Source organism: Sorghum bicolor, chromosome 8, assembly GCF_000003195.3.
Source record: "Sorghum bicolor cultivar BTx623 chromosome 8, Sorghum_bicolor_NCBIv3, whole genome shotgun sequence".
Taxonomy (NCBI): Eukaryota; Viridiplantae; Streptophyta; class Magnoliopsida; order Poales; family Poaceae; genus Sorghum; species Sorghum bicolor.
This window is the reverse complement of record NC_012877.2, coordinates 38,218,346-38,243,902: the sequence shown is the minus strand read 5'-3', so window position 1 is coordinate 38,243,902 and position 25,557 is coordinate 38,218,346.

Here is a 25,557-nt window from a genome sequence, read left to right as displayed (position 1 = left end):
TCTCCTTATATAGTCCTCCCCTTCTATGCGTTTTTGGGTCGATAGGCGAGGTGGTACTATGTTATTCTGGATCCAATAGGTCGGTGGAACGTCGTGTGCGAAGAGAGTCCGGAACGGAGTCCAGAGGTGGGCGGGCGCCCAGGTCCTCAGGGCGGGCGCCCTGGGCCTGGCCCCTTTCGGGCTCCGCTTCCTTCCCGTGGCTTCTGGAGTCTTCTAGATGGTAGAAAATTGCGCGGTGGGTTGATATCTCTATGTATTCCCGACATGTGGGCCTTTCTTCCTTATTTTCTGATAACCCCCTGCAGAAATAGACAAACACCAAAACTCGTGGAATTCTGTCAGATAAAACCCTAAGTCTAGATGTTGATTTCATTTGGATCCTTTTCTTTGTTTAATTGATAATTAAATTTGATACTTAAGGACCGTCAACAAACTCCCCCAAGCTTACCTCTTGCTCGTCCCTGAGCAAGGATGAACTCAAGAGTTTCTGCAGTGGTTTCATTTCTTAGAAGTACACATGCATTTAAGCAAGATCTCATCTCTGAGTTAGAATAAACTGTTAAGACTTAAAACTTACTTACTTTACCTACTTCATAGGACTTGTAACCGTCACTTCTGTCTTGAGTGGTTAAAAGATAGAACAGTCTAGTCAAGTGCCATGTCTCTTATTCTTGATCAGCTATAGCTCTGGGGTTTTTGCATATTTTCAAATAAAACTCAGAGATTCCTTGTATGACTCTCTCATATCTCTCTCTTGTGGTATTTCTGGATCCTTACCAAGGCATTGATGGTATATGCCTTCTCTCAAAGTATGTGGTATTTTTGGTATGAGGCATAGTGATATTGCCTTCTCGCTCACCCTATTCTAATAAGGTTTTGATATCTGGAGCTCATAGGTGGGAGACAGCTAATACATACTTACAAGACATTTATTGCATAGTCAAACCATGGATCCAGAGAAACAAGTCAATAAGTCAAATCAAGATGTGCATGTGTGGTGAATGAATGGTGTATGGTGATGATGATGATAATAATGGTGAAAGTTTAATTCTACTTTTGCTCTTTTGAGGGGATACATACCTTTCTTGCACTTTGAACCTTTTTGGGGAGAATGAGATGCTCTATATTTTCTTTTTCTTTCCTCTCAGGTGGGTATCTTGTACCCCTAATTCTACTGTCGGACACTTGTCCATTTTTACCTCTCGTCTCACTTTTTCTTTTCTTCGAGGTTCCTGGCACTTGCCCCTTTTTATTTCCTCGTATATTATTTTTTTTTCTTTTTTTTCTTCTTTTTTTTAGAGCACTCATCTCCTTAAATAATATAGCAAGTGGTAGTAACCAGGATAACTCGAGCATTTATTTCACAGGGAATAACAGGGATAGGATAATATTTTTGGCTATTCTCTCCCGGATTAGGAGTAGAATAATTTTTGGGTGAATGTGGAGATGGAAATGAGTAGATATATGTGGATGGTACTTCCGGAGTAGAAGTAGCATGTATGAGTGAACGTGCAAGTGAATCTTGATTTAACCACATGACAAGCTCCTAAGGGTCTACACAGCTTGACCACACTCAATGCTCATAAGCAGTAAATAATAAATGTGTGGCTCAAAGTCTAGCAAGCATGTATATATGGCTGTGGTAGGAATTTAAACTCTCATCATACAGAAACTCATCATGCAACATTTTAAAGATTTTCAAAGATAAAATTCTCCAGAATTCTAGCATCTCTAGGAACAGATAAACAGCAGCTCAACCTTCCCATATCGTATCCGTTAACAACTTAGACTTGAGATCAAGTTTTCATCCCACAAGTTTAGGTCTAGAGCAAGCCTTAAATTATAACAGTTATATCTAAACTTGAGAGAGAACTTCAAATTTGCAAATTAGGCAGAGCAACTATTCATCATATCCATGCTTAAGTTTTATTAGATACAGATTAGCATAGCCACTTTATTTATTTATTAAACACACTAAGCAAAGCATAAAATCTTTATTTGGTTTTTCATAGTTATGTGTATTTATATTCTAATATAGTATAAGTATAAAGATAGATAGAAATACTTATCGAGATAAATGGGGGTGCTCTCCCCCAAGCTGAATTTTGACGTAATTTCTCTTGATGTAGCTAGCAGGTGGCAGAGGTGTGTTTGAAAGTCAGCAGTATTTTGACAGCGATTAGAATGTCCTCCGTCTGCTAGTCTTCTTGATTCTTAAATTCTGTAGAGCTCAAATAGACAACAAAGCTTGTGGAACTGATTAAGTGTTAGCATAAATATCTAGCCTTTATCATGTTGAGAATCCTTAATAAATATTACTCCCTGTTTTTATATTTTTGTTTTTTATAGAGCAGAAAAATATTTATTTTATTTTTATGCCACCACAGTGAATGTACTTATGGGTTTTATGCCACTCGTCTACTCACATGGGGCTTACAGTTTTTTAACATTTTTATTTTCTTCTTAAGATAGCATGAACCTGATTAACTAAGCAAACTATTTTAAATAATTGAAAGGAAAAGGATAGCTACCAAGTTTACCTCTTGGCAAGGCGTTCGGTGTTTTTAAGTCCTCCGAACGGGATTTTCTGTTTTCAGTCGTCCTGGGATTCGCTAGGTGGCGTAGTCGGTGATTCCGGTGGCGCCTCCTCTTTGTGTATAACTATGTTCTCTTTCCACACCTGACTCGGTGCTACGGTCTCCTCAGGACAGTTCTGTTCAAGTTGAATGTCTTCAGTACTTATCACTTCTCCTTCATAGTCTACCCGTCCGTCCTTGATGATTTGCCTCCTCTGGTTGCGGTTGCGTTGTCTTCTTCTTGTCCTGACCTGCTTAGAATCTTCAACTATATAGTTAGAATCATTAAAGTAGTGGCGTACCTTCTCAGAGAGGAAGTGCATGTGGAATTCTCCGGTTCCAATATAGATAATGGCTTTGATAGTGTTTAGGAACGGTCTTCCAAGGATGGTGGATGGATCATACTCGTCTTCTCCCATGTCAATGACCTAAAAATTGTCTGAAGCTAATGTATCTTGGTTGTAGGAGCATGGTTCCATGCAAGAGCTGATAAGTGACTGCGGCCATTATGTTGTCGTTAGATCCGGTGTCGTAGAGTGTCTTCTGAAAAGAGTATCCATTGTTTGTGCATTCGATTCTTGGAACACCAGGGTCGTCCTTCTTGACCAAGAAAGGTGACTTGAGTCGACGATCTTGACCTCCTTGAACTGCAGTGACCATCTTAGCTGACTTGGTCCACATTTGCTTGTTCCTGTTCCTCCTGTTGGTCCTCTTCCTTGGTTCATGTCGGGATTGCTCTGAAGTTTATGTAGTCTTGTTCTTGAAGGAAAATCTCCTTCTTCCCCTTGATGTAGAGACTGATCTTGGCAGCATTAGCGTAGATGACACTTCTGGTGTTTAGGAATGGCCTCCCTAAGATGATGGGTGCCCTCTCCTCAGTACCAGTCTCTATCACCATGAAGTCTGCTAGAGCATACAAGGTACCAACTCGGACGCAGAGGTTCTTCAATATTTCCTTTGGGAAACTGGGTGTTCGATCTGCAACCCTGGGCATAATGTTGATGCTGGAGCCAAAGTCGTAGAGTGCTTCTGGGAAGTCCACCATGCCGATGGAGATCGGGATAACGGGGCGTCCTAGATCACCTCTCTGAGTAATTAGGCCTCTGTTGATTTCAACCTTGATGTTGTTGAGGACGGTTATAGTAATAGTTGTTATTGTTGTTGATGTAGTTCACGTCCTCAAGCATCTCAAGGCAGTGATTGCCTGAGCGTCCAGTATCTCCAGTGTGTTTGTGCTCGTAGATCCTAGTTCTTCACTTGGTGGAATCTGGGAGTTGTAAAACTCCTTCATATTATGCTCGAAGTGTTCCTGCTCACAGAGACAAGGTAGAGATCAAGTGCTTGGGCCCTGTTGGTGGAAAACACCAACAGAACCAAAAGTGTATTTGTTCTTCTCTAACCTTAAGCATAGTGAGCAAGACAAAGTTGATGGATCATGAGTGTAGCATTTGTCAGATCAGATGGCTCAACCTAATGGAAAGATAATCTATCTATATTTTTGTTTTGTTTATATCTTCCAAAGATTGCATGTGCAATACTTTAGCTTATATGATTAGGAGTGTGGGGTCACGAAGGTAGTACTAAGAACAAAGATTAAAGGACTAAACATGTTGAATTAATTGAGTTGGTTAATTTGGAGTTATAAATCATACATGTTTGTCTCTTTATTTATGTGAATGCCAGAACCAAGGAGGAGCTTATAAAAGTGTTAGTCAAGTACCTTAAGATGTTACCTTACTTGAAGAGTGATGGTACAGTATCACCTTGTGGAAGCTTTCCTTTCTTAGCGGTTGTGCATCGTGTTTGTGGCACCCTCCATGAATCATCTCTTATGAGCTACGTCTTTCTTGTGCAAATTGTTAAACTTCATGTGTCACTTTCTTCATCTCCAATGAGTTTGCATCTCAGGACTTCCCAGGTTGATATTGAAAGTTTTCCTACAGGGGTTAGTCCAACAAAATATCCCATATCTACTATAGCATACTATCGGCTCAAAAATCAACCTAGACACCATGTCTAATTTGATTTAGGAGGGCATTTTAACCTAAGCACCATGCTTAATTTAAAAATCCTTTGGAAGTAAGATCATCATTCCTAAACTAAGCACCATGCTTGATTTAAGAGATAAATGAAACTACTCCAAACCTAGACATATACTAAAGCAAATAAAGGTAGCATGAGAGCATTTATAGCGATCTACTCAAGTGGAGGTGAAGTAGTGTAATTAGTACTTAACAAATTGAGCATCTCTCAAAGGTAGGGACAACCAACGTAGCAACATGGCAAAGGATGTTTTTATGTAAAGTACTCCCCCAAGCTTGAATTTTGCAAAATTCAAGTTTGGATGAATTTAATTCAATGTTGTGTGATGGTTGGTTGGACATACCTTGTGCTTGTCATTCATCCGATCTTCTTGCTCCAATCCTGGAAAGGTTAGTGACAAGAATACCCGAAGGAATATTTCTACAATTATCTTTATATGCTCAATACACAAGGCAATGTTGCAAATAATTAGAAGTGCTTGTTGTAGGACACTAAGCTTGTCCTTGGGGAACCATCAATTAACTCAACGAGATCTGCAATATTTATTATAGACATACGCATCGACAGCCGCCCTTTTAAAGTTTTTATAAATAGAAAAGAAGAGGGGGTTGGAGATCTCAAATGTGGTAAGGATGGAGAGACAAATTGATTGGAGAGATGTTTTATATGAGCAAGGACTGGGTGAGGTATTTATGAAATAATTTCCATGCTCACTGTTGTTTCTCTCATTCTCAAACTCCAAGGATGATTCTTCATGAATGTTTAAAATTCCTCTAGGATTGTCTCTCAAGTTTGTTTTATCTATCCATTCAATGGTGATAGCACATGGATTTTTAATGCCCTCTAGCCATTGATGTTGCTCTTCTCGATCCTCCTTCTTATGCATGGGATGTCTAGATAGATTCATAGGATTATCGAGAGGTTCAAGAGAAAGAACATAGTAGAATTTATTAAGCTCAAGGATGGGTTGGATAGCCGAATTATGGGATTGAAATGTTTGGAAATCGGCTATTGAAACTTCCTTTCCTCGTCTGGGAGATGATTCCTTCTCTATCTCTATGATTTTTCTATGAAGACTAGTACAAGAAGGATGTCCACAAATGAAGACATACCTTCCTTTACTAATAGATAAAGAAAGAAAGACTCTACCAAAGGTTATAAGATTAAGACCAATGTGAAAATATCGAGAAAAAAACTTGGTCTTGTAGGGCTAGGTCTAAACCAGAATTTATAGAAAGATTAACAGATTCCCTAGGTGTAGCAAAAAGTGCATTATCTTTTTGATTAAAAGATAGGACCTCAGCTATAGAAAAGGGTTGGTTTTGACCTATTGCAATCAACTCCGGACACAGATCATAATTAGGGGCAGAGCGTGTTGACTCCCATGGTCTATGGCTGGTCTCCGAAGGTGCAAAGAATTTAATAATAGGTATGGAATTTGAGTTATCCATAAAGATAAAAATAAAAAGATAAAAGAATAAAAGTATAAAAGTATAATACAAGATAATAGCAAGACTCAAAGTTATCTCAGCAAACCGTCTTTCTCCCCGGCAACGGCGCCAGAAATGCTTGTTGATATTTGGTAACGCAATTAGAAAATGATCCGCAAGCGCACGGATATCGGTGAGCATTTCACCCGGGAGGTTTTCCAGAGTATCGTATTTATATTTTTACCACTGGGAGAAAGGGTGCATCTGACTAACCAAATCTATTGCTACTATCCCTTTAGGCTACAAAGAATGTCTCTCGATGTGAGTGATGTATAGAGAAGACTGCAACCGTAGTCTCATTCTAACCTTGGTAAGGATGATCTACTGTTCTATTGGGGAGGCTCACGGAATCTAGACAACACAAAGGATGTTCGACCCGCACCTATAAACCTACCCGTCCTGCTAACGAGATGTGATCTGCAAAGGTAACTCAGAAATGTCACGTTCCTCGCTACTACCACGGTCCAGCTAGTCAGGGGATATCTATGAGTACCCTAGCCTAAACACCACATTTACGCTAACAAGTGATTACTCTAATACTCAACCGGAAGAGGATTAAAGTAAACTTATAAACCAAAGAACAATAAAACAAGAACTTACTAGTATTAGAAGTCGAATTACTGAAGAATCTTAGAAGCAAGCCTCGGGTTAGGAGACTTGATCCCGTAGGTACAACTCGGAGTAGACACCGACAGGCCGGCCTTCCTCCGATCCATACCTCCACTCTATCTCTCTCAATCTAGTAGAAACTAGAAGATCTATTTCTACTTTACATTGGTTGCTAAGCCTAAAAAGAAATATTATTTAGAGAAGAGGTTTTCCTTCGAGGGCACCCCTCAATCTCTATGATAATTTCTTGTCTCCTCCAGGGGCCAGAGGGGGTCTCCTTATATAGTCCTCCCCTTCTATGCGTTTTTGGGTCGATAGGCGAGGTGGTACTATGTTATTCTGGGTCCAATAGGTCGGTGGAACGTCGTGTGCGAAGAGAGTCCAGAACGGAGTCCAGAGGTGGGCGGGCGCCCAGGTCCTCAGGGCGGGCGCCCTGGGCCTGGCCCCTTTCGGGCTCCGCTTCCTTCCCGTGGCTTCTGGAGTCTTCTAGATGGTAGAAAATTGCGCGGTGGGTTGATATCTCTATGTAATCCCGACATGTGGGCCTTTCTTCCTTATTTTCTGATAACCCCCTGCAGAAATAGACAAACACCAAAACTCGTGGAATTCTGTCAGATAAAACCCTAAGTCTAGATGTTGATTTCATTTGGATCCTTTTCTTTGTTTATTTGATAATTAAATTTGATACTTAAGGACCGTCAACAAAATTATCCATTCTATTATTTATATTTTCTAATATTTTATCATTAGATGTCAATTTCTTAGATAGGTTATCCATTAGCTTTCCTTGATTAGACACTAACTCTCTTAGAGGTGGAAAATTATTATTATTGTTGTAAGAATTGTTACCTTGATAATTACGTGAGTAGTTAGGCCTCTGTTGATTCCAGCCTTGATTTTGTTGAGGACGGTTGTAGTAGTAGTTGTTGTTGTTGCCGTTGATGTAGTTCACATCCTCAAGTATCTCAAGGCAGTGATTGCATAACTTCTTTCTTATCTCCAGCTCTATCATCGAGCTTCTTCATGAGCAGGTCTAGCTTGGCAGACAGCATGTCTACCTCCTTGAGCTGATGCATACCTCCACCTCTCTCGCGTGTCTAGGTCCTTTCTTCATTCCAGCCTTGGTTGGACGCCATCTTCTCCACAAGAGCTGTGGCTTCTGATATGGTGAGTGACAGGAATGCTCCTCCAGCTGCAGCATCCATGGTCTCACAGGCACTATGGCCGAGCCCATGATAAAACGTTTGCATCAATAGCCAGCTCTCCATTCCATGATGGGGACATTCTAGGATGTAGTCTTGGAAGCGCTCCCATGCTTCTGGAACGGATTCATCATGTTGTTGCTGAAAACTTGTAATTTTCCCACAGAGAGCATTGGTCTTGCCCCATGGGAAAGAACTTAGCCAAAAAGTTTGTGGAGCAGAGTGCCCACGTAGTATTCTTCTCTTTTGTAGCGTAGAACCACTGCTTCGCTCTCCCTAACAGTGAGAATGGGAAGAGGCAAAGTAGTATAGCATCTCTGGGGACTCCTGATATGGTGAATGTGCTGCAAATCTCCAGGAAGTGTTGGAGATGAGCACTAGCATCTTCGTGTGCCTTTCCACAGAACTGGTTGGATTGCACCATGTTGATAAGTCCAGGCTTGAGCTCAAAGTTGCCGTCGATCTCTGCAGTAGGTCCAGTATGGATGTTGTCCGTAGTCGGAGCTTAGAACTGACGGATCGATTTGTTCGCCATGGCTTCGAACTCTGAAGACAAGTTCCGGGTGAAACTTCGGTGATCTTCTTGAATGGATGAAGCTTCGTGCTGAAGTGTTGATGATCTCTTCTTGAGCTTGGCTCTTGTTTTTCTGAATAACGCTTTGGGATTGTCAACAAAATTTTCTGGAAAATGTCTTCTATTCACACTTTACCCTGCATAAAATAAAATAGAAAAATAACAGGGTAAAACTGTATGAGAGAATTGATAATCTCAATCATATTAGTGATGCGAATGATGACTCAAAATTCCATATTCATTCCTAATTAGTAATCAACCTTCCCCGGCAACGGCTCCAAAAATGCTTGTTGGGCATTCTTAACGTCACTACCAAAAGTAGACTTAGTTTCCTAATACTGATAACGGCGCTAAAAATGCCAAACCTATCCCTCATACCACTTAAGCCAAGTTGTCATCCCCAGCATGACATGAGAGACGCGGTATTGAAATATGCAATTGCTCTTCTGAATGAATAATAAATGAGATCTACAAGCGCTCAGATTAATACCGATGTAGCATTTTAACTGGGAAGTATTCCAGGTATCGTTATTAATATTTTTACCACTAGGAAGGATTGCTAAACATCAATGTTGATTATGGAATGGAATATAGAATTGAGTATCTATCATTGCATGTATAATTGAGAACATTTATCTATCTCTTTCATACAGGGATAAATGTCACATAAGATATAGATAAAGTATAAATGGTGACAAAGATAATTAATCTGATCAGCATAACTTAGCCACATATAATAATGATAAGCACCTCAATAGATATTCTAACAAGTCATTAGCATGGAATTAGGACGAACTATAAGAATATTTCCTAAGTTATTCTTAACTATAAAGTCTAGCATATTATAGTTAGTGCAATTATACTTGGCAATCATTGCGAGACAGGACTACGCCCATGCATAGTGATATTATCAAGGAAGATGAGAAACATAGCAGTCACTCCCTTGTAATAATGTTGCTCTGCCAGCCCTATACACGAGAGGGGGACTATATAAGAATCAATGGAGCTGTCACTACCACGAACTACCCCGCGATCTGGCATATAGGGTACATTTGCAGATAAATACGGTATAGGCACCACGCCTACACAATACTTATCATTTTTTTAAACCGAGGTGAACCCTATTTCCATTATCACTAACGGAAATACAAAGTCTTTAGGAAGCAATAAAGAGAGATAGAATGGGCAGAACCTAGAGAAACCTCACTACTACAAAAGCTACCATCAAGGTAAAGCTATTGAAACCTACTTCTCCAACGGTCTGACTATGACAAGACAGCAAACATAACAGATTACAAAACACAAAAACAAGATAGACCCAAATCGCATCACAGCTGGACGCTTTCTTCAGGTACTTGACAAGAGATCTTCTACTCTTCTTGGCTGTCATCATCATTGTCTTTCATCAGCAGGTCTCCCTCTCTGTTCCTCTTAGCAAGAAGAGAGGTAGCGATCTTGAGCATCGTGTTTACTCCATTCTCCAGTGCTCCCTTGTCTACTTCCTTGAAAAGACCTGCCCAGTATTTCATTAAAGCACAAGCATGACAAATAAAAGAGATTGGGTTTGAAAGGAGTTTCCCCTCAAAACATGTTCTATTTCGGGCCTTCTAGATAGCCCAACATACTGCAGCAATCCCAATTGCATGAAACTGTTTTTCTGAAGGTATCCAGACATCACACCAATTCCAACATTGCTCAAAAGAACAAGGAATATTAACAGCTCCAATACATTTAGCAACTATTGCCCAAACTGCTTTAGCAGTACTACATTGAAAGAACAAGTGAGATAAGTTTTCAGCTTTATCACAAAAATAACAAGTAGGATCACCTGTCCATTTCCTTTTAACCATATTATCTTTTGTCAACACAGCATTGTTAAGCATAAGCCACAAGAATATTTTTATCTTCGCTGGTATCGCACTTTTCCAAATCCTTTTATGATATATGCCAGAATCATTTATAGTCATAGTATCATAACAGGATTTAACAGAGAAACGACCACTTTTACCAAATTTCCAAGAAATATCATCATTGGCATCAGTAAAAATAACTTTTTTGAAGTCCTCCATAATGCTGATCCAATCATCCCGTAATTTATCCACTAACCATCTTGAGAAAGTAACTACTTGAATGTTTTGCCTAACTTCATATACCTTCAAATTTTGATGCACACAAATTTTGAATAGCTCAGGGAATAACAATTACAATGGTTTATCATACAACCATGTATCTCTCCAAAACAGAGTTGATTTCCCATTACCAATTATAATTTTTCTCCCTTGCAAATATATTTCTCTAATTTTCAACAAATCAGCCCACATAGCAGAGTCATTTTGCCTGTGTTTCACAGTGCAAATTGATGCATTTTTTATATATTTGAATTTAATGATCTATTGCCACAGCCCATCCTCTTTTTCAAGTTTCCAGAACCATTTACACAAAAGGCTAATGTTCATTTTAGAAATGTCCTTAATTCCAAGTCCTCCTTTCTTTTTATTCTTACAAATCTTAGTCCATCTAACAAGATGATACTTTTTCTTTGTCCCCCCACCTTGCGAGAAAAAAGTCCTTCTCAACTTGTCCAACCTACTTTGTATTGTTTAGGGAAACAAGTAAATGGACATATGATATATAGGGGCATTGTTTAAACTGGATTTGATAAGAGTTGTTCTACCAGCTATCGATAATGATCAACCTTGCCAAACATCCAACTTCTTAGCATTTTTATCCACTAAAGGAAGCCAGTCAGCTACATGAAGCCTACTAGGACTCACAGGAACTCCTAGATATTTTATAGGGAAGGTTCCAATTTGGCAATTGAACAGATCAGCATACTTATTAGCCCAATTCTCCTCATCATTAATGGTAAGAATCTCACTTTTAAGGAAATTTATTTTCAAACCAGTCATCAGCTCATACATGTATAGCAATAGCTTCAAATTTCTTGCATCTTCAATGTTGTGTTTCAAACATAAAATCGTATCATCTGCATATTGTAATACTGCAACTCCTTTATCTATAATATGATCCACCAACCCATGAAATAGATCATTAGCTTGGGCCTTATGAATCATTCTAGTCAAGCCGTCAGCCACAAAATTGAATAAAATAGGAGATAAAGATAAAGGATCTCCTTGTCTCACTCCTTTGTAACTTTTTATGTATCTCCCAATTAGATCATTCAACTTAACACTAACTGTTCCCCCAGAAACCACATTTTTTATCCATTCACACCATTTGGTGCAGAAACCTCTAGCCTCAAAACATTTGAAGAGAAAACTCCATTTCACTTTATCATAAGCTTTTTCAAAATCTAATTTTAAGATGATCCCAATCTGTTTAGTCCTTTTGGTTTCATGTAAGATTTCATGCAGAATCATAATGCCACTCATGATATTTCTTCCTTTCATAAAAGCAGTTTGATTGTGATGTATAAGTTTTTCAGCAATTTTTTCCAATCTCACATTCAAAACTTTGGTAATCAGCTTGTACAAACAATTTAATTAGTAAGCAAATCGGTCTTATATTGTTGAATTTTAGTAGCATCACTAACTTTAGGTAGCAGAGTAATCACCCCATAGTTCAATCTACTAATGTCTACCTTTCCTTCGTGAAAGTCTAAGAATAATTGCATAATATCATCTTTCACAATTTCCCAACACATTTGATAAAACTCAATTGGTATCTTATCTGGGCCAGCTGCTTTGTTTTTTCCATTTGAAACAAAGATTCTTTAATCTCACTTTCAGAAAAAGGTCTACATAAAAATTCATTCTTCAAATCAGACACTTTATCAATTTCATCCCACAAACTTTGATGAATCTGTATATTGTGTTCTATTTCAGGACCAAACAACTCAGCATAATATTCAGATGCATGCTGCAAAAGATTTTCATCCCCCTCAATAATGTTTCCATCACATTCAAAAGTTATGATCTTGTTTTTTCTTTTTCTGCCATTGGCGATTCTGTGAAAATAACTAGTATTATTGTCTCCTTTTAGTAACCATTGTTCATGAGATCTATTGTACCAGTATGTTTCCTCTTGATCCAAAAGAAGTAAATTTTCACAAAGCAGTCTAGTTTTCATCTCAGCCAATTCAGCATTAAGCCCATTCACTTCCTCTAATACTTCTAATTTTTTTATTTCCTCACTGTTAGAACATCTTTGTTTTTTAAGCTCACCTTGCAGATTAAAGCCCCAGCCTTTGAAGTACTGTTTCAGTATCTTCAATTTCTGCTGAATTTTATCAAGACTGGTTTTAGCTCTGCATGGTTTGGTCCAAATATTTCTAACCTTTGGGATAAACTCCGGATGATTTAACCAGTTCAGATCAAATTTGAATTCAATATGTCTCTGATTAGGGATAGTTTCAGAAAATAGAATCAAAGGATTATGATCAGAGACCTCCCTAGGTAATTTTTTAACTAAAACATTAGGAAAGATATCCTCCCAATCATTGGAAATAAGGATTCTATCAAGTTTTTCCAAAGTAGGATTAACTTGATTGCTTGACCAAGTGAAAACTCCCCCAGACATCTCGAGTTCTCTAAGTTCATGAAAATTGATGAGGGTATTAAACATATCAGAATATCTCAAGGTGCCACCAGGCTTATTCCTTTCTATTGCAAATCTGATAATATTGAAATCTCCACCAACCAAAATAGGTTCCTGATTTCTAGTACAGAAAGCTGATAATTCGGCTACGAAATCCATTTTATGTTCCTCCTGAGCAGCTCCATATACTATCAAAAGATTCCATTTAATCTTTTCCATTTTATCCCACAAATTCACCTGTAACATAAAATCCCCTTGCTGGAATGAGCCAACATCAAACCATTCTTTCCTAACCCCCACAAGGATACCCCCAGATTTTCCATGTGCTGAATTATACAACCACTTAGGATCAAATTTCCTCAAAAGTTTTTCATCACAATCTTTAATCATAGTTTCTTGAATTCCTAGAAAGTGGAAAGCATATTGATAAATGAGATCTTTAAGAAAAGTAGAAACCCCTTTCTTTCTAAGGCCCCTACAATTCCAAATAAGGCCTTGCATTTTTATTATGATTTTTTATATCTGGTGTTCCTAGGTGCAGAAGCATTACAAGGCTTCCTCCCTTTTTTCTTGATCAGGCCAGGAACTTCCTGGTCCTGATCAATCACTTGCTTTAATGGAGAGATTTTTAATTTCTTCCTATTTTTTCTCCTTTTCTTTCTGGACTCAACCAAAATAAAATTCTCTGTCTCAGAGGATTCCTCATGTAACCAATCTAACTCATGTATCTGTCCTTCATCTTTTTTTTCAATCTCAACTGAATCAGTTTGAGATTTCTTTTTTTGCTCAATTTGTTTATGATATAAATCATTTCTAGCATTCTCTAAATCATTTATTAGGTCAAAGGTATCAAAGTTATTACTGTCTACCAAAATTCCCATATCAGCAGTGGTTTGAATAATATCTTCTACAGAAAGAATAGAAAAAGAATTGGTTGTTTTTGAGTTACCTTCTAAATTCTTTTTAGCTCCAGCCTTCTCAATCTTTTCCATAGTTGTCATCTTTGTGTCTTTCTTCAATCTTTCACTCCTTCTCTCTTGAATCTTACAAGCTTTTTGTTCAGGCACAACACCAATATCTTCTGTGTTTACATCATGTTCATTCAGCCCACCATCTTTGTTGATCAGATTGTTATCCTCCTCTTGCACACTATCTTGAGTATTGACAATGTTATCATCAGGCATAAAGATTTCTGGAGATTGGCTTTTCCTTTTGCAATTCTTTTCACCAGCTGACTGTTCTTTTTCCTCCCAAAATAATTCATTTTTTCCCATTGGATCCACAGAATAACCAACTGCATTATCAAATATTTTGGGCAAATCAGTTTGGACAAACCAAATCTGTTTAGAAGAATCACCTTGACCCTCTTTAGAAGATTGACCCACTTCATCACTAGTGAGTTGTTTGATCTTTCTTATAAAAGAATCACTATCTGTATCAGAGTCCTCAAAAGTATCAGGAATATGAACTTTGTCATTGTCACCACCATCACTGGGTGCCTTTTGTGCATCAGCCATCATCTTAGTTTGGGATTTTCTATTAAAACTATTCTTAGGAGGTGCTGACCAATACATAGCTTGTACCTGTTTCCCAGATTGATCTCCTCGATCCTGAATGGAACCATCAGATCTTGTGGATTCTTTATCAAGTTTTTGATTCTCAGCTTTCTCATCACTTTTGGGTTTTTTTTTTTTTTGTGGAGGTTGAGCATCCTCCCCAACTTTAATACCACTTCTCAGCATCCTCTCACCTTTTCCATCAGGGATCTCCCTTTCAAACTCAAAGTCAATAATATACAGACCTAGAGTTCCTTCTGCAGTTTTTGGAACTTTGGAAACATCTCTACAAGCAATCTTCAGTCTGACATAATCATATCTGAATCGAGATTCCTCATCTATTTCCATGACTTTTCCAACTAGCCCTCCTACTTTAGCAAGGGTTAGAATAGATCTCTAATTAGCTGGAATTTTCCTAACTCTAAACCAAGCAGTCTGTAGAGCTCCTTTAGCACCCACTGATGGGGACCAAGATTCAATTTTAATCTGAGCTCCATTTCTCATATTTAGATTCTGTAAGAAGCTCCATTCCTGAGCCATCTTCTCAGTAGGGAATCTCATTGTGAACTTGCCTTCTCCTACAGGCCTAGCAATCCATCTCCATGAAGCTGCTCCAATCAAGTTCATGAACTCATGTTCTATCTGTTTGGCATTCACTGAACCAGTGACCACAGTCATAACCACAGTACAAGCTTTTTCCCTTGCTACCCTAGAGTCAATCAATTCATCAATAAAGAAAAAACTTTGATCCTCTACTTGGGTAGCACACAGCTCTGGACCATAGTTCCAAGCTAAACAGTTCTTGCATTCAAAAGTAGAATGATTGCTAAGACCACAGATTTCACAAGAACTCCTTTTGCAATCTTTAGTATTATGATTGAACAAACCACAATTTTCACAAGCTAACTTCTGATTTTGAGGATTGGTGCGAGGAAGCCCAGTGGATTTACCTATTTCTTTCTGATCCCCCTCACCAGTTGCAATTGCCCCTTGCGAGCCCCAAGAACTCTGCTTCTCTGGTGGCTTCTCTTGACTCTTCTCCCAGTTGGACAGATCTGAGTCTTGACTCTGCTTCTGCCGATCTTCCCCCGCAGCCCCTTCTTCAACTGGCTTTAACTGTTCTCCCCCAGCTAGTGTTTCCTCCTTGCGCTTCCACAAATTTGGTCTGAGATCCATCTGGCCTCCTCCTTCTCCCTGTCTCCCACCACCACCACGATTCGGCCCAAAACCCCTACCTCCAAAACCTCCACGATTATGACCGAAGGTTCCCCTGTTGAAACCTCCTCTGTTGTATCCAAATCCACCACGATTCATTCTGAATCCTCCACCGCGACCCTCACCATGGGGCTGCATGACAGTGACCGTAGGTGCGGTCACTGTCTTCACCGCCGCTGCAAAAGATTTGGAAGGAGCTCCTCTCCACAGATGACCAACAAATCGTGTGAGATTGGAAGGTTTGGGCATTTCTATCTCCTTAGGGTTTGTGTGATCCAGACAATCGACTCCGCCTCGGATTAGATATCTAGATCCCGGAGGGGGGTGCCTCGACTCGAGGTCAACCACCTCTTTCCCCTCACCACCCAGCGGATGGATGCCGCGTGTACCCACTCCCGGGCATGGCCCTAGGATGCCTGCGATAAGTCTCACCTTAGGTGGTGCCCGGAACCACCGTTCTTCTCGAAATTGCCCTTCCTCAGAAAAATTTTTTTCCTCTACAACTCTCCTGCCCAGATTGTTCAAGCTGTTACTACGTTTGAGCCAACAAAGTTTGATCAGAGCAAATTTCAGCGTTAGAGCATCATCTTCCACCTCCCTGAACGGGAAGTTTTCATCCTTAACAGCACAACTAAAATTCCCACAATTCTTATCAAATGGTGGACCAAGTCCCTTCTTCCTCCTCCAAACAGATATAGATTCAGCGAGACTCGGAAAATCCTGTCTCCTGAAGATAGGGGGAATCGAGGAATGCAATTTCCCTAGGATTTTACCTGAGGTTTTTCTCCTGGCAATTACTGGTGAATCCTTCTTCACCACTTGCGCTTGAGACCCACTAACAACCATGGGATTCTCCATTGCCCTGCCCTCACGAACAGCTTGATTCGCCCGCCATGTTTCCCGTAGCCGAGCATACTTCTCTCTATACTGCAATAGCTCCTCTGAAGAAATATGATAGGCAAAGGTAGAAGGTGATGTACCTTCCTCATCACAGCACATCATGGATGTCGCCGGAGATTCAGCCGAGCCATCCTTCGTAGGAATCACCTCCGATGAGGTCTGCGATGTCCCGCCGTCCCCGGTGTTCGGTCCTGGGTCCATCCTGAGCCTAGCCAACTCTCGACACCTCCGCCCATTCCTCGCCTCTTCCGCACCACCGCCCGCCACGGACTTCGTCGGGGTCCCGGTGGATCCACGTGCGGGAACCACCGCCGACGAGGTCGGAGGCAGTTCGCCCGTCTGAGCGCCCGAAACCGTGTTCGTCACACAACTCATCCTCCCGTTGGGAACATATGGTCACACAATACTTATCATTTACCCACTGTACATATGGATAAACGTTATACGATCCTAAACATGTATATAATTCCAATCTAACTAAGCCAAGCATATAACTATGATAAACTAAGAACAATATAATTGCAAATAATAACAAGTAGAGCAAAGTCATAATCAATATATTGAAGTAGAACAAAGTCATATTAATAATATTGAAGAACAAAGGTGAACAATTGAAGAACAATAGAGGAATTACCAAGAATCCTCTTGACAGATCCGGAAACCAATCGAAGATTGACTCCTTCTAGATCTAATCCTATGTAGCTATGCTAAACTAGAGATCTATTGATGCGGTGGCTCTAGGGCTTGATCACAAGCTTCTTCTCCCGAGATGGATAAATGAATTAGGGTTCAGAGGTGCTCTCCTCCAGGGGCCAAGGGGTCTGCTTATATAGTCCTTCCAAATGAATGTGGGCTGTTGGATCAAACCGACATTAATCGCACGGTTTTCCTTGATCCCTTAGGTCAGTGGAGCATGATCCGCGAAGTTGGATGTGATTGGCCCTCAGGCCAGGGCGGGCGCCCTGCCCCTAGGCCCGATCGTCCTCCCTTTCATTCCCATGGCTTCTGGACTCTTCTAGATGTTGGATAATTGTGCGGCACGTTAATATCTCTATGTAAACCCGACGTGTGGGCCTTTCCTCCGTATTTCCTGATAACCCCCTGTAGAAATAGACAAACACCAAAAGTCGTGGAATTCTGTCAGATAAAACCCTAAGTCTGGGTGTCAGTTGCATTTAGATCCTTTTCTCTATTTATTTGATGATTATATTTGATACTCAAGGACCGTCAACAGCTGGCTTGACTCATATTTTTGCAAAAGAGCTTAAATTGGATAGTAAACCATTCTTATTAGCATCATCTTGATTATCATTAGCCTATCACTAGTTTTGCACCTAGACTAAGCACTGAGTTTGTGCCCAATCCCACGAATAGTTGTGGTATCCCCAATGGTGACAGCCCTGTCAGGCCATTGTAATCCACCACATTTGGGTTGGTATTTTGTAGAGCTTTTGGCAGCCTTCCCCCAACTACTTTCTTTCGAGTCTTCTTCAAGAGTTAGAAAGGACCTGCTGCTCCAAAGTGCCATTGTGTGACTGCTATATCCTTTCATATTCTGTTACCTTAGAACCTAAGTAATAGAGAAGTAGAAAGGAACTTAGATCTTTCCTGTTGTCCTCCCACTATGACTATCTATGCATTTATCATTGAATTCTCTTATATGCACTTAATTGAATTATCTTATAGTATATCATTTACCCCTACTTTAGTTTAGTTGATACTCTAAGTTAGTAGATGTAGGATAGTGAATTATCTAATTGTTAACCCTGGCTACCCTTTGGTTAAATATAAATAACGATACCTAGAATACCCCCAGTACTACGATGATGTTGTGTGCACTTGTAGAATTTCATATTTCTTTTTTCACTAACAAATGTCAACAAGTATTTCTGGCATCGTTACTAGGGATTAGGTTTTTTGTCTATCTTTGGTGATTGCGTTAAGAAATGCGAACAAGCATTTTTCGTGCCGTTGTAAGGGAAGCATTTGGTGTAAAGATTTTGATAATGATCTTGATGTCTGCTAATTTAGTGTATCACTAGCTTTAGTAGGATTACCCCTTTGTTCTGTTGAGTGTGGCATAGACAAGACAACAGATGCCATTTCGACCTTGCGACAAAATTCCACAAGATTGAAGAACCCAGGGTGCTTGAACATTCAAGATCCATCATTCTAGAACTCCGCCATCTCATAGGTTTGTGTATACACATATATTATTTCTTCTAAACATGTGTAGATTGGAGAAAAGGTCATCATCACAAGAATTCAACTCTCATCCTAGTTGTGCATCATGGTAAGTGTGATCAAGGTGAGATAGTCCTACTCATGGGTTTAAATTTTATGAGTAGTTATATTTTTATTTCCTTGCGTACCACTGCATGTTTACTTTGAATCATCCATGCATCCACATCATTTAGTTTTCTCATCCACATCATGTTTAGTTCTGTTGACACCGTTTTTGGACACATATCTTTGGACATGTATCTGGAGTTAATAAGGTGTGGATCGGCAGGCAGAGATGTGGTGACTAAGTTCACAGAAGAGTTGCCGATGAGAAAGCGACAGAATATGGCTAAGTCCAAAGGTGATGATGGATCCATGCCAATGGTTGGTGCTGATGGTTACCGATGGCTATGAGAGATAGTTCACCGATGGTCATGGAGAAAGGCGTAGGAGTTGTCGACCAAGTCGCGGTGGTGTACCGATCGGTTGTGGAAGATAATTTAATGCTTTCCATAGTTATTAGAGTTTGTTTTATATACGGATTCTATTTAATTTGGAATTCGAGTTCTAGTCGTGTCTGATTGTAACCCTTTTGGGCAGGGTATAAATATGAGACCCCGTAGCGATGTAAGAGATATACACAATCAATCAAACATAAGTTTTTACATGTATTCGAGCATCTACTTTTCGACGACTTCGTCACCTTGCATATTTTTCCTTTTACTTACGAGTTCTGAGGGATTCTTCGAGTCAATCTCGATGGATTCTTGAGTTCCGCGTGAACACCTCTTAGCCATGACATTCGGGCACATCACTGTTGTCGGGACCAATGTGTTTGAGTTACCACCTTTGTCGATTGTAAGGTCAAATCGGCTGGCACGCCTTAACGTTGAATCGGCTATTAGTCCTTTGTGTTTGCAGATCTACTTTCGCACCAACACATCTTTTGGCACGCCCAATGGGACAGAGATTTAACCAAGACCGATATGATGCTAAAAGATTTTGAAGGGAATGTGTCTTCAGTGAAGGGAGCCATATGTGTTGAGTTGACCATTGGCAGCAAAACCTTGCCGACAACTTTCTTTGTCATCAGCGGAAAGGGTGCTTATAATTTGCTGTTGGGGAGAGATTGGATTCATGCTAATTGTTGTATCCCATCTACAATGCACCAATGCTTGGTTCAGTGGGTAGGTGACAAGATTGAAATTGTCCCGGGAGATTCTTCATATGTCATTGCATCGGCAGAAGCAGACACTTATGAAAGGACCAGATGCATTTCAGGGGAGATTTGAGAGTAGGATTTTCTCAAGGTTGCCGATTATGAAATTCCACCGATCCATGCAGTCGGTTCTGATGAGGAATTTTAATGGATAGGTTCACCGATGATGGAAAATTAGGCTAGGGGTTTACATCGGCCGATGATTTAGTAGAAGTAGATATAGGTAATGGTATAGGCCAAGGCCTACATTTATTAGTGCTAAGTTAGATTCTGAGTGTAAGCAGCGGTTAACCGATTTGTTAAAGGAATATAAATTGCTTTGCTTGGGATTATACTGAGATGCCTGGTTTAGACCGATCTATAGTTGAACATCGGTTACCTATCAAATGCCTGGTTTCGGCCGCATCAGCAGCCAGCTCGCTGATGCAATCCTAATATTCTTCCTAATATTAAGTTCAAAATAACCAAACTTATCAAAGCTAAATTTATTCGGCAATGTCGGTATGCCGAGTGGATTTCCAATATCGTTCCAGTTTACAAGAAAAATGGGAAGCTTCGTGTTTGCATTGATTTCAGGAATCTTAACAAGGCTACGCTGATGGATGGTTATCCAATGCCAGTTGCCGATTTGTTAGTTGATGCTGCCGCTAGACATCAGATCATTAGCTTTATGGATGGCAATGCAGGATATAATCAAATATTCATGGCCGAAGAAGATATTCCAAAGACCGCATTTAGATGTCCTGGTCATGTTGGGTTGTTTGAATGGATAGTCATGACCTTCGGCTTGAAAAATGCTTGTGCTACCTATCAGAGGGTTATGAATTTTATCTTTCATGAGTTCATCAGCAAGCTTGTAGCACCCGGTTTTAAGAACAAAACCAGATACACACCATATGTGAGCCCAGGAAGTCAAATCTCACATATAGCCACAAATAGGAGTAATATCAATAGACAATGCTTATATATAACGAACTTAGTATAAAAGATATAACCTTAGATAACAAACAGCGGAAAGACACTCTGTTCTTCAGGCGAAAGCTCCAAACCCACAGGGACAATCTCACATATAGCCACAAATAGGGGTAATATCAATAGACAATGCTTATATATGACAAACTTAGTATAAAAGATATAACCTTATATAGCAAACAGCGGAAAGACACTCCGTTCTTCAGGCGAAAGCTCCAAATCCACAGGGACAACTGACTGGTTGAGCACAAGCCTAAACTCTTCTCCAAACTAGCAATCTGGTACCCATCCGGGATTTTTATCCAAATAAAATGTAAAGGCAAGCGTAAGTACATCTCGTACTCAGCAAGAATAACATGGGGTTCATGAGGCTCAAAGGCTAGACACTGGTTTAACTGCATGTAGGTTTTAGTTGTCACAATTTTAGCATTTGAGTAGCATCAAGTTGTCGAGTCCCAAAGCAAACTCATGATCAAGTAAAGTGAATAAAGAATAGCATAAACAACATATTAACAACAATAACTTTAATGATTTGCCATTAGTGATTATTTATTCTGTATTGGTCCAAGGCCGTTCGTGACCGTGAGCACGGCTGATATATCAGTTTTACACTTTGCAGAGGTTGTACACTTTCACTGTGAGTCATGATTTACCCTTTCGCCCGAGGTAGCTAATCTCTTAACCCCCTTCCTAGGGAGGCTGGCAGGGTTCACTATGAAGCCTTTCAAAGGTTCGTCTAACAAGTTAGGGCCGCTAGGTTTCGTTAGTCAGTCCGTGTGACTCACCCGCAGGAATCCACGGTCTGCTATTCCCCATTTGCGCCACAAGGGTAACCACTAACAAGCTAGAAAAGGACCTCATACTGAGCTAAAGCCAGAGCCATGTAGCCCTCACAATTGTACTGTATGTCCCGGATGGTCAGATACAGATAAGTCCTTATGGAGAGAGACTAGAGCACCATAAGATAGCCCAATGCTCCAGCCCTCTTTACCAAAGTTGCCAAAAAGTCATCCTTTAATGTTTATTGCATATTCCATTAGTCAAATTACAAGATCATGGTTTAGTGGAGCACTAGCATAGGCTACCCAATGCAAACCATAGGTGACAAGGTATAAGATCAATACTAGGAAATCCTTATCAAGGAGACACATGCAATATGAAATGTGTGATTAAAGTTATTAGGAAACAAGGATGATCCCATGCTATACTTGCCTTAAACTTAGCTCCTTCTTCAAGTCCAACCCATGAAAGAACTGCTTCTAGATTCACCACGTATGGCTCACTGACTAGACATGATCATAAAGCACCACACAAGCAATCATACCATCACACACGAAGCAAACAATAGAACTAAATTAGAGCAGTACACCAAACAATAAAAAGATTTGAAAACTAATCGACACATCGTTACGAGCATACAGACGTAAAAACACTCTAATCAAAGTTATAGTGAAAAAGAACGACTACCGGGAGTTTATATTATAAACGAAAAGCCTACATTTATTTTAGTAAAGCTGCATAAATTTAAATTACCACTATGTAAAAAAAGGAAATCACAGACGCGCGATTGCATAACTGGAGGTTAACACGCGTCTGTAATAGCTTGTTACAGACGCCTGCTACTGTTACTGTTTTAAAACGTGTCTGTGATTTTCCTTGTTACAGACGCGCGCCATGTACAAGCGTCTGTAGTTCAGTACAGACGCTTATTGTCAACACACGTCTGTAACTATGGATTCTGAAGTTCCCCTTGGTGATTCTAGCTGGGCCGTTTGGCCGTCCGAAAAATTGGCCTGTTAAGCTGATGTGGCTCGACAATATTAATTGGGCCGTTTTAATTTCTTTTAGGAAGAAAGTCATCTTTTTTAAGGTTTTGCCGCAAAAGACGTATGTGCATGTTTTATGTAGACTAGCAAATTTTCTCAATAAATTAACTTAATTCATACAAACAGATAGAGGGAAAAAACAAAAAAAAGCACCCAATTGGATGGCTACTGTTGAAGACGATACAATAAATCAACAATAAGTATAAAACCACGTATATGAAAAGCTCTCGCTAAACTTGTCCATATATATTTTAAATTACTAACAACTTGGCATAAAAGGCCACATGCACAATTTTACTAAATGTGCTCCACATCTATACATGCCTTCATGGGTGAGTGGCACAAACAATAATCTTGATGCATATGACACGAATATCATGCAATGAAAAAAAATGGAAGACTTAAACCATAAAAAGTGATACTAACCAAGCACCGTAACATGTCCTTACAACCATTAAGTTCGAACTAACAATCACACATAGTTCATCACAATAGACTTACATAACTGGAATATAAATAGAAAGGAGTCCAAGGTCCATACATAAATATCTTCGATAAAAGAGACGATCACAAAAGTTCTTCCCCTGTGGCGTCAAGAGCCAAAAAAAAAATATGTCGGCAAAGAACATGCCTCACTTGTCATCAGCAACATTGTCGTCCTCTTGGATCCCATCGGTATCCTGGTTGCCAAAGTCCGAAGGGCCGCTCGCGGGGAAGAGAGTGTCGAACGCAGGGTCGAAGAAGTAACTTGCTAACCCATAGGTAGCATCAGCCCATCCAGAGGACGAGCTAGCAGCTACACCCTGGTGTGCACCGGACGAGGACTGGGGCTGCACAAAAGACTGCTGAAACTGTGGGTGGAACCAAGCGGGCTGTGGAGGAGCTGGAGGAAGAGAGTGAACCGGAGACAGGGGCACACCAGCCTGCACTGCTATCGCCTTTCGCTGAACCTCAGCACGGTGGAGCTCCTCCTCGACGGTGCGCTGGTGTTCTCTGTTAGCCTCATGGATGGCCATGCACATCCCAAACACAGATCGAAGAGCCCTCATGACAAGACCCTGGTCGGCCTGAGTAGTAGCTGCTGCATTGGAGGTAGTGTCTACAGAAGGCAAAGGCTCAGATTGTCGTGGCTTGCGGCCCCTCCTCGGTGCCGTCTCAGCAATCCGCACAGGATGATACACCTCATGGCGCATCTCTTTGACAAACTCCTTCTTACTGACTATCTCAATCATCTTCATTATATATGGAGCATGAGAACAAGACCTTTTAGCATCCCAAGAGGTCAGCTGAATCTGCTTCAAAATGAAACCAAAAGCACTGAAGGAGTCTTCGTTATCCTCCTTGAGAGCAGCCAAGAAAGGACCCATAGTAGATAGGATTTCTGAAGCACCACCAATCTTGGGGACCACAGTTTGCCTCACCAACAAATTAATGTAGCGATAAACCTTTCTCATTTTCTTGAGGGTATAAAATTCTTCCATGGTGGCACCCGTATAGTAAGCAAAAGATATATCAATGTTACGACTAGGTGAGCAATCAAGCCATGGCTTCTCAAAGTCATCAAGGTCAAATCCAAGAATTTGAGCAAACCTAGGATAAGAAACAGAATACTTCTGACCCTGTGTGCGAAAGTGCACACAACCATGGTCCGTATCTGTAGGATCCTCGTACCAAACGGTTGCAAAAAATTGAGCAATGATCTCATTGTTCCATGGATATTGCATAGTCATGATGTTCTTGAAGTTGTGCCTCTCCAAAATAGCAAGAGCCTTGGTCATTTCGGGATCATCAATGCGAGCACAATAGTTCCAATCGATGCACTTCTGCTCTACCACTGGCTGAACTTTAGATCGAATAACAGAATTGTAGTAGTCCAGCTGAAAAGGAGTTGCAAACCGAGGATCAAGAATCTCAACAACATCAACCTCATCAGGACAGACAAACCTTTGAGCAAAAACTTGTCCACTATAGTTCCGGGTGTAGTCCTTAGGTTTAGGTGGGTGAACATCATAAGGGCTGCGCCGCAACGCTTCTTTAATGTACAGGTTGTCGGTCACCTGAACAAACTCAAGATTCTCATTGGGCAAATCTAAATCAGGAGCATGCTTGCGGACACGAGCCTTGCCACGACCAGCTAGCACCTTGCGTCTGCCACTCGATGTCACTGCAGCAAGCCGCTGCCCACGCTTGGGAGGTGGCAAAGCAACATCCTCATCACCACGGCAAATCCTCTTGCGAACCATACTGCAAAGAAAAGGCATGCACGCATAAGAGATAAGGTGCAAGATATACGAAAAGGCAGGGGCAGAACCAGCGTTAATTTGTCAACTAACAACAATGACTTGCAGTAAACATAATTGTTTAGATTAGTACTATAACTATAAATAAAGCAACAAAAATTACAGCATCTTCGAGAACTTTTATTAAGTTAACTCTCTAAATCATCATTCAGAGAGTTATTTGGATAACAAAAATGCTTCATATATCTTTGTACCCTATAGCTAAAGAGACTATTGGAGCCTTTTTATAAAAAATGTCTTTTCCAATTATTTAGAAGGAAAATCAAGAGCCTCAAAAAATTTCAGTTACAGGAAC